We start from the raw sequence: 9486 nt of genomic DNA, 5'->3' as shown, positions 1-9486 counted from the left end.
TAGTCTCAATGCATTTAAGCATATTTCAAGTTTTAAGAAGTTGTACAGCAAAGAAGCCCATTACATTTGATTTATGCTAATCGTTCCTAAACTTACCTGACCACTATTCTGTTTTACTAGAGAATACCTCTTTTTTCTAAGAAAACAGGTTGAGAAATTCTGAACCAGATTTAATTAACCAGTTTAATTAATTCTTTACTTTTTAATTCAATTATTAGCTAGAATAAAGCAGGCTTCTGGCTTTACGTGGTTAACTGGATGGTCATAAACCTTGTGCCATTTGAGATTCTATGATATATCTGATATATGCCCTACACTGAAATGCATCTTTATTCAATGCTTTTTTAAAAAAAAAATCTAAAGTAACATTAAAATATATACATTACCAGGTATAAAATAGATAGCTAGTGGGAAGCTTCTGTATAACACAGGGAGCTCAGCCTGGTGCTCAGTGATGACCTAGAGGGGTGGGATGGGGCGGGTAGGAGGAAAGCTCAGGAGGGAGGGGATATAACTATTCTTATGACTGACTCACATTGTTCTGTGGCAGAAATCAACATAGCATTGTAAAGCAGTTGTCTTCCTATTTAAAATTTTCTAGGATTTGACAAAAAGGAGCGTAATCACATCACTTGAAAATGCTTTCCTTTGAAGTCTTTCAGTCACAGCTTCAGCAGACTCTGGATTTCAGCGGGGAGGCTATAACTGCTCAAGAAGAAAGCATATACAAAAGCACACTTTTCTGGGGAGTCAGGCCATCACAGGCCCATCACATCTGTGTGCTGGAACAGGCTCTAGAGGTTAGCCAACTGATGTCACCTTCTCATGAATTTGGTGAGCAGCTTCAGGAGGGTTGGCAGCTGCCAAGACCACAAACTCCACACTGGTGGAGCTGGGATTAGGACCAGGATTTTTTGGTGCCTCTGCCAGGAAGGTTTTCCTGTCCTGGAATTATCTGCTTTTCTCAGAAAGGAAGAGTCCAGTCTTTGTCATCTGAAAACCACATTGGAAAGACAAGAAGGAAATAGGCCAAAATGTGAACACTACTCCACATAGAGAGGATATTTTGGTCTTAGTTCTATTTTTCTTCATTGACCAAAATGTCTACAAAGGGCATATGTTCCTTTCATAGCAAAATAAACAAAAAGAAAAAAGCAAAAAATTGTTTTACTATTTAAAAAGCAAAAAAAAAAAAAACAGGTGCGGAAGGTAAATTGATATGCTGAAAAGCATCATCCACGTGGCTCCTAGTCATTGATCAGAATAAGCAGAACTAATGAAATGCCATGGCATTTCCCTGTGCTGGCTGTGAGCAAGGATGACTCACTGGGGCAGCCTGGAGACCACCCTGCTGGGTGCTGGCAGGGCACCGGCCCCACTGATCCACTTGATGCTGCAATGGTTTCACCCACAGACTAGAAAGGAGCAGAGCATTGCTTGACTGCCTTCCATAATTTCCTCTCAAAGCATGTGTCTCAATATTGAGTTTGAGTGACTCCTCAGTGATTTCTAAATTGAACCTAACTGTATACGCAAGTCTAAATGGAAAGAGATTTTTTATTGCCATTCTGTACTTATGCACTGACCTCCCACCTAGAAAAACTTCACTTCAGCCTGATTATGTCTGAAAACAATAGTTTTAGAGGTTTGACACCTATTTTGGAGTCCAAGCAGGTAGTTAGTTTTTTATATATAAGGTGTGTATGTGTGTATGTGCCTGTGTGCATGAGTGTGTGTTTGTGTGTGTATGTATGTGTCATTTTCTGCTACTACAACAAAAACACCACAGTTTGGTGGCCTATAAACAACAAAAATTTATTTCTCACAGTCCTGGAAATTGCAATTGGTGTCTGATGAGGGCTCACTTTATCACATGGTAGAAATGGCAAGGGAGCTCTCTGGTGTCTTTTCATATAAGGGCATTAATCTCATTTATGAGGATTCTACCCTCATGATTTAAACAAGGCCCCATCTCCTAATACCATCACCCAGGGTATTAGGTTTCAACATATCAATTTTGGGTGGATAACATGTGTTATTCAGCCTGTAAGTCGTGTCTGACTCTTTGTAACCCCATGGACTATAGCACACCAGGCTTCCCTGTCCTTCACCATCTCTGAGAGCTTGCTCAAACTCGTGTCCATTGACTCAGTGATGCCATCCAACCATTCCGTCCTCTGCTGTCCCCTTCTCCTCCTGCCTTTTATCTTTCCTAGTATCAGGGTCTTTTCCATAAGTTGGCTCTTCATATCAGGTGGCCAAAGTATTAGAGCTTCAGCTTCATCAACTGTTCTTCCAATAAATATTCAGGATTGATTTCCTTTAGGATTGATTGGTTTAATCTCCTTGCAGTCCAAGAGACTCTCCAGAGTCTTTTCCAGCATCACAATTCAAAAGTATCAATTCTTTGGCACTCAGCCTTCTTTAAAGTCCAACTCTCACATTTGCACACAACTACTGGAAAAACCATAGCTTTGACTATACAGGATTTTTTTGGCAAAGTAATGTCTCTGCTTTTTAATATCCTGTCTAGGTTTGTCACAGCTTTCCTTCCAAGGAGCCAATGTTTTTTGATTTCATGGATGTAGTCATCTTCCACAGTGATTTTAAAGCCCAAGAAAGTACTGTTTCTACTTTTTCTCCATCTATTTGCCATGAAGTGATGGGACCACATACCATGAAAGTTTTGTGAATATTGAGTTTCAAGCTAGCTTTTTCACTTTCTTCTTTAACCTTCATTAAGAGGCTCTTTAGTTTCTCTTCACTTTCTGCCATTATAGTGGTATCATCTGCATATCTGAAAAGTGAAAGTCACTCAGTCATATCCAACTCTTTGCAACCCCATGGACTATAGTCCATCAAATTCTCCAGGCCAGAATACTGGAGTGGGTAGCTGTTCCCTTCTCCAGGGGATCTTCCCAACCCAGGGATTGAACCCAGGTTTCCCACATTGCAAGTGGATTCTTTACCAGCTGAGCCACCAGGGAAGTTGTTGATATTTCTCCCAGAAATCTTGATTCCAGTTTGTGATTCATCCAGCTTGAAATTTCTCATGATGTATGCTGAACATAAGTTAAGTAAGCAGGGTAACAATATACAACCTAGACATACTCCTTTCCCAACTTTGAACCAGTCAGTTGTTCCATGTCTGGTTCTAACTGTTGCTTCTTGACCCAAATACAGCTTTCTCAGGAGACAGGTAAGGTGGTCTGGTACTCCAATCACTTTAACAGTGTGAATGCATGCTATTTGAATCTGACAGACCTAAACAGCATATTAAAAAGAGAGCAGAGACATTACTTTGCTGACAAAGGCCCATATGGTCAAGCATTTTTCCAGTGGTCATGTATGGACGTGAGAGTTGGACCATAAAGAAGACTGAGCACCAAAGAATTGATGCTTTTGAACTCTGTTGCTGGAGAAGACTCTTGAGAGTCCCTTGGACTGCAAGGAGATCAAACCAATCAATCCTAAAGGAAATCAAACCTGAATATTCATTGGAAGGACTAGGGCTGAAGCTGAGGCTCCAATACTGTGGCCACCTGATACAAAGAGCTGACTCATTTGAAAAGACCCTGTTTCTGGGAAAGATAAAAGGCAGGAAGAGAAGGGGATGACAGAGGATGAGATGGTTGGATGGCATTACCAACTCAATGGACACAAGTTTGAGCAAGCTCCAGGAGATTATGCAGGACAGGGAAGCCTGGTGTGCTGCAGTCCATGGGGTCGCAAAGAGTCAGATATGACTGAGACTGAACAACAGATTCTAAAGGGAACAATTGTATATAATCCTCTCAATCAAATAATATGCATTTAGTACGTTTTTGGAAATCTTTTTACTGAAGTTTTCCAAAAATTGTTTGTCCACTCTTATCTGAAAATACTCTGACTCTTTTAACTATATGCATTCTTCTTAAAAGTAGTGGCTAAGGTACATCTTCAACATTTCCATCACTTCCTTCAATACTTCTTCACTTTTTACTCTTTCCTTACTGACATTAAGCACAACCGTTTGTTTTGTGCCTTCCCTGTTCCAGGCAGACACTCCTCCTTTCCTTTAGGATCATCCTAGCCTGCTCTCTCTGCCGCAGTCCCTGGGTAGTAATGTCCTTCTCCCCCATGTTTAAGGCCAGTCTCTTCCTTTGTGTCTTTGAGTCCATTCCATATCATTTTGTCTCCCGGGTCCTGATCCAGTTACCTCTGTTGGCCATTGTATCTTTAATTTTCTTCTTTTTACCAATTTCCCCCTCTTAGTTTATAAGCTTGTTCAATTCTTACCCATCTCAAAGAAACTAACTCCCCCTTGACCACACATGGTCTTCTGCCTTCTGTTTTACCTCTCTTGTTCCCTTTACCTCAAGTTTCTAAGTGGTTAGACAGTAGTCACTGTCTCCACTTTCTTAACTTACACATATTCCTTCCCAGGAGCAACCCTGGCTTCTATGCATCAAACCACTAAGAGGGCATCAGCTAAGATCATCAATGCTGAGGCACAGTCTTCTCTCCTCATGGTACTGGATGTCTTGCCTCTGACCCTGATGGTTGCTCATACACTGAGACACATTCTGCTCACTTTTCTTCCCAGATTCCATGTTCAAACTGTTCTCCTTTACACCCCTATGACTGTTCCTTCTCAGCCTCTTTTGTAGGCTCTTCTTTCTCCATATGCCCCTTAAATACTGGAGTTTTCATGTTTCATTCTCCAGAGTTTCATTATAGATCTACTTCCCTTTTTATTCTACAGAGATTCCCTGGATGATTAAACCCACTTTCATGGTATTCCCAAACAATCCCTATTTATGCTGGTGATGCCTAAATCCACTCTCTCCAGGTCAAAATTCTCCCATTTTTGAGCTACAGGCTCATATTCCAAGTGCCTGCTGTATACCCTCATCTGGATGTCCAGAGGCACTCCAAATTCAATATGCTCCAAATCAACTTATTTTATTATCTCCCCAACTTATGTCTTCTACTATTCCTCCTGTAGCTGAAGAACCATCACTAGAGTAATCAATCATTCCTATTTTCCTTAGACTAAGGGACCTCCCAGCATGTGGGACTCTCAATCTTAATAGGATAGTCCTAGGCAGGCAGGGATGTCCCCCTAACACTACCCACCCATCATCAGGTCTAGAATCTGGGTCTTGATCTTTGTCCCCTCTTTTCACTTCTTCAATCTCCATGTCCTTCCAATTTCATTTCCTAAGTAGTTATCAAATTCCTACTCTCCTTTCCACCCCAAGCTCACAACCTTACTATCTCTTGCTTATTTTACCCACCTTGATACCTAAGTATATCTCTGATGCCAATCTTCTTCCCCTTTAGATTCATGCTCCACATAGCTGCTGAAGAGAATTTTCAAACAGAAATTTCACCAAACCTCTACCCTGCACAAAATATTCCATGGGCTACCCATTGCCCTTGGGATAAAGCCCAACCATGTTAATATGGAAAAGTCCTCCTTGGTCCCTCTAGCCCTGGCCTCACCTCATGTCACTCATTGAGCTGTGTGGGTGTCTCCACAGTACAGACTGCTCATCCTCGGCTCTTCCCATGACTTTTTCCTGCCATGCCCTTATCTCTTTACCCCAACTGCCTTCCTTGTCTGGTTTACATTCAACATTCGACTCAGGTTCAAGACTCAACTCCTCTGGCACCATTGCCGCCAAGTGGCTTTCTGTGACATGCACAGTCTACAGGTGTGCTGGCTGCCCCTTCAGCCCCCAGACCACTGCGCACAGCACACTCAGATTTGCCAGGTGGTCTTTCTTCCCCTCTGGACTGTGAACTGCCAGGAGGAGATGCAGGCACCTCCTAGGCAACATCTAGGATAACGCCTAGCACAGGTAGAGCTCAACAGACATTCATGGAACTCTATTTGGAATGCAAACATCCATTTGGAATGCAAACTGGAAGCCAGCAGGTTAGATCCAGCCCATAATCATGGTTTATTTGACCCACATGATTTTTTTCAATACTAGTGTTTAAAAATCAGGAGACCTCATCTAAAAGCTTAAAATTTTCGAACCCCTTAAAAAGTCTAAATATCTGAAAATACGAGGTTCATATTTTTCTGTGGTACTGATCTCATTAGAAAGGACATTTGCTCACATCTTCCCAGTTCACTATCAGCCTACCTCCTGGACTCTGGAAGGAGCAGTAAACCCCAGGGACAAGTTCCTTGTGTCTGCTCTGCTTTCTTCTCAAAGAGATGTATGGAGCAATTTTTTGTTGTTGTTGAGTTTTATTTGGGGGAGCTACCAGATGCTGTGCAAAGCAAGTAGATGGCTGCTTTTCCTTAGAGTAAAGAAATGGTCAGAGACCATCTTGGTGGTCCTAGAACATTTTGGATCAGCAAGAAGTCCACCCTGGCTGATGACTTCTGCTCTCGTTTTCTGTCATTCTAGATTTGTATCTAATATTGAACTCTTTACATTGTACTATAATTCCTTGTTCAATTTTTGAAACTCAAAGAACTTGATCTCCAATTTCTTCCCATATATTTCCCATGAGAGAGCCCTGCACAAAAAGTAGTAGCGACATTACAATCTTCAAAATAATACTTTCACCATCGCTGTGTCTTTCCATTCTTACCTCATCTCTGGGACAGTAAATCACAGGGTCTTGGCATGAGAGATTTCAATTTTGTAACTATATTGAATTTTCTCCACAAGTGTGATTGTTTTTACACAAAACAGACAACCATCACATGCACAAATACATCTCGAGAGCTTTTTACATCTTAACTGCTAACAGCTTTACAAATCTTAATGGTTCAGAGGTTTGTTTTTCACCACAGGCCCAGATGGAAATCACTGGCATCAGGAAGAACTGAAATCCCCCGCTGAGATAAAGCAGAAGACTTCCAGGCAGAGGAAATCAGAATCGGATCTACTGGTGCTGCCGTCTGTTCCTCTGCACTGACCTTAGAGCTTGTGGCTCCCGTGAGACCCGGGGAATTGTCCAGCTGTGAGTTTCTGTTTTACTGGGATAGAATTCCATCAATGTCCCTGACTTCCAGGCTTTGACCATCATCCTATGATGATGGTCTCTATCAGACATCTCTGCTGTTGGCTTTGTAATATGTATTTATTAACAATAATAAAGTTAATTCAACTGAGTCTAACTATGATCATTTGATGACATTTTTGGGGATCGCTTTGGATACCAACAAGCATGCCCAAGTCAGGATTTCAGATCAGGGACTACAGGGCTTCCTTCTATTCCAGATGGCCTGCCCTGGGTGGCACTTGTGGTAAAGAACCTGCCTGCCAATGCAGATGACCTAACAGACTCAGGTTCGATCCCTGGGTTGGGAAGATCCCCTGGAGGAGGGCATGGCAAACCACTCTGGTATTCTTTCCATGGAGAAAGGAGCCTGGCAGGCTACTGTCCTTAGGGTCACAAAGAATTGGACATGACTGAAGCCACTTAGCACACCCTGGAACAATGGGCCAGTTATTTTTTTGTGATTTTGAAACTGTTCTATAGCAGCACTGATGCCATGGCCTAGCCTGATAACCGCATATGCCATGAGGGAAAAATTAATTGTATTCAGAGATTCCTTTCTCATTGGGTAGAATCTCAAAATCAGCAGCTTCACCACATGTCCTTTTGTAGAACTGCCCTGAAGACTGATTTTCCTGTTTCTCTCCAGGAACCTCCCAGTGAAGGATGGCCAACTGCCAGATGCTGAATGCCACAGAGAGAGACTCACCCTTCCCACCAGCCCTGCCCTTCTTGCCAAAAACACTCCGGGAAACTCCCTCTGAAGTCATGCATATCTCTCTGGACTGTAACCCTGCCTGCATGTGACCATGGCCACAGCATCTGGGGACAGCAATTGAGGGGTAGACATCTGCTACATAAAGACTGCAGGCATGAATCTTCATTTTAATGAGACTTAAAAGATGGACTGCTCTGATTTATACTGGCAACTGGTGTTTCTAAGGGTGGACTACATCCACTATTTGCCTACCTTGCCCCAATTACCTGGTGCCCAGGATAAGCTGCTAGTTTGAACAAGCCTTCTCAGACACTTACTGTACTCCTTTTTCTTGACAGTAAACTTCCCCCATGTATTTTCAAGTGAGAAAGAATGTCAAGATCAAACCTACATCAAACTGGCTGAGGTAACCCAATTCAAAAGCAGCTTTTCCCTAAATTTGTAACTTTGGCATTAGGTCGTGTTTCCTGCCCCAATCTTATTGCATAATCAGAATGATATTTGGCAGTTTTGTTTGAAAAAAAGAGCCTGGCTTAGCCATGGTAGATAGGCAAGTTTGCCACGTGCTCCTGCCTGGCCGAACCAGCCCTTTTGACTGCAGATGGAACAGTACAGTCCAACCAGTTCTATATGTCATTATCATAAGCAGGGAGCCCCCACCCTCCCCCTTGCTTTGTCAACAGACAACCAACTTGCATTTCAGCATGTGTTTATATCTTGGATTGAACAAGAAGATCAAGCCTACAGTTACTCCTCAGATACATGGATTCATTTCAGCAAACACTTATTGTTCACTGGCAACGTCACAGAAACTCAACTAAGATGAAATATATATAGTCCTTTATCTCGAAGAGTTCACAGATATAGTATGTAGAATTAGGCATCAGTTCAGCTCAGTTGCTCAGTTGTATTCAACCTGACAGACTACTACAGCATACCAGGCTTCCCTGTCTATCACCAACTCCCGGAGCTTGCTCAAACTCATATCCATCAAGCCAGTGATGCCATCCAACCATCTCATCCTCTGTCATCCCCTTCTCCTCCTGCCTTCAATCTTTCCCAACATCAGGGTCTTTTCTAATGAGCCAGCCCTTCACATCAGGTGGCCAAAATATTGGAGCTTCAGCTTCAGCATCAGTCCTTCCAATGAATATTCAGGACTGATTTCCTTTAGGATGGACTGGTTGGATCTCCTTGCAGTCCAAGGGACTCTCAAGAGTCTTCTCCAACACCACAGTTCAAAAGCATCAATTCTTCAGTGCTCAGCTTTCTTTATAGTCCAACTCTCACATCCATACATAACTACTGGAAAAATGATAGCTTTGACTATACGGACATTTGTCAGGAAAGTAATGTCTCTGCTTTATAAAATGCTGTCTAGGTTGGTGATAGCTTTTTTTCCCAGGAGCAAGAGTCTTTTAATTTCATAGCTGCAGTCACCACCTGCAGTGATTTTGGAGCCCAAGAAAATAAAGTCTGTCACTGTTTCCATTGTTTCCCCATATATATGCCATGAAGTGATGGGACTGGATGCCATGATGGTTCTCAACCAGCTTGTTCATTCTCCTCTTTCATTTTAACCAAAAGGCTTTTCAGTTCCTCTTCTCTCTCTGCCATAAGGGTGGTGTCATCTGCCTATCTGAGGTTATTGATATTTCTCCTGGCAATCTTGATTCTAGCTTGTGCTTTGTCCAGCCCGGCATTTGGCATAATGTACTCTGCATGTAAGTTAAATAAGCAGGGTGAAAATATACAGCCTT

At 42.3% G+C, this 9486-nt stretch overlaps 1 long non-coding RNA gene across 1 annotated transcript; it reads right to left on the bottom strand.

Moving 5' to 3' along the window:
• Positions 1-2443: 2443 nt before the first annotated feature.
• Positions 2444-9224, bottom strand: LOC122444354. The gene is made up of 3 exons (XR_006270198.1): positions 9170-9224; positions 5691-5693; positions 2444-2592 (listed from the first exon to the last, which is right to left on the bottom strand). It is a non-coding gene; the product is annotated as an uncharacterized LOC122444354 (long non-coding RNA).
• Positions 9225-9486: the final 262 nt, after the last annotated feature.

The sequence above is a fragment of the Cervus canadensis genome, chromosome 6, assembly GCF_019320065.1.
Source record: "Cervus canadensis isolate Bull #8, Minnesota chromosome 6, ASM1932006v1, whole genome shotgun sequence".
NCBI lineage: Eukaryota > Metazoa > Chordata > Mammalia > Artiodactyla > Cervidae > Cervus > Cervus canadensis.
The sequence above is the reverse complement of the archived record's forward strand: the minus strand, read 5'-3'. Positions and strand labels throughout refer to the sequence as shown.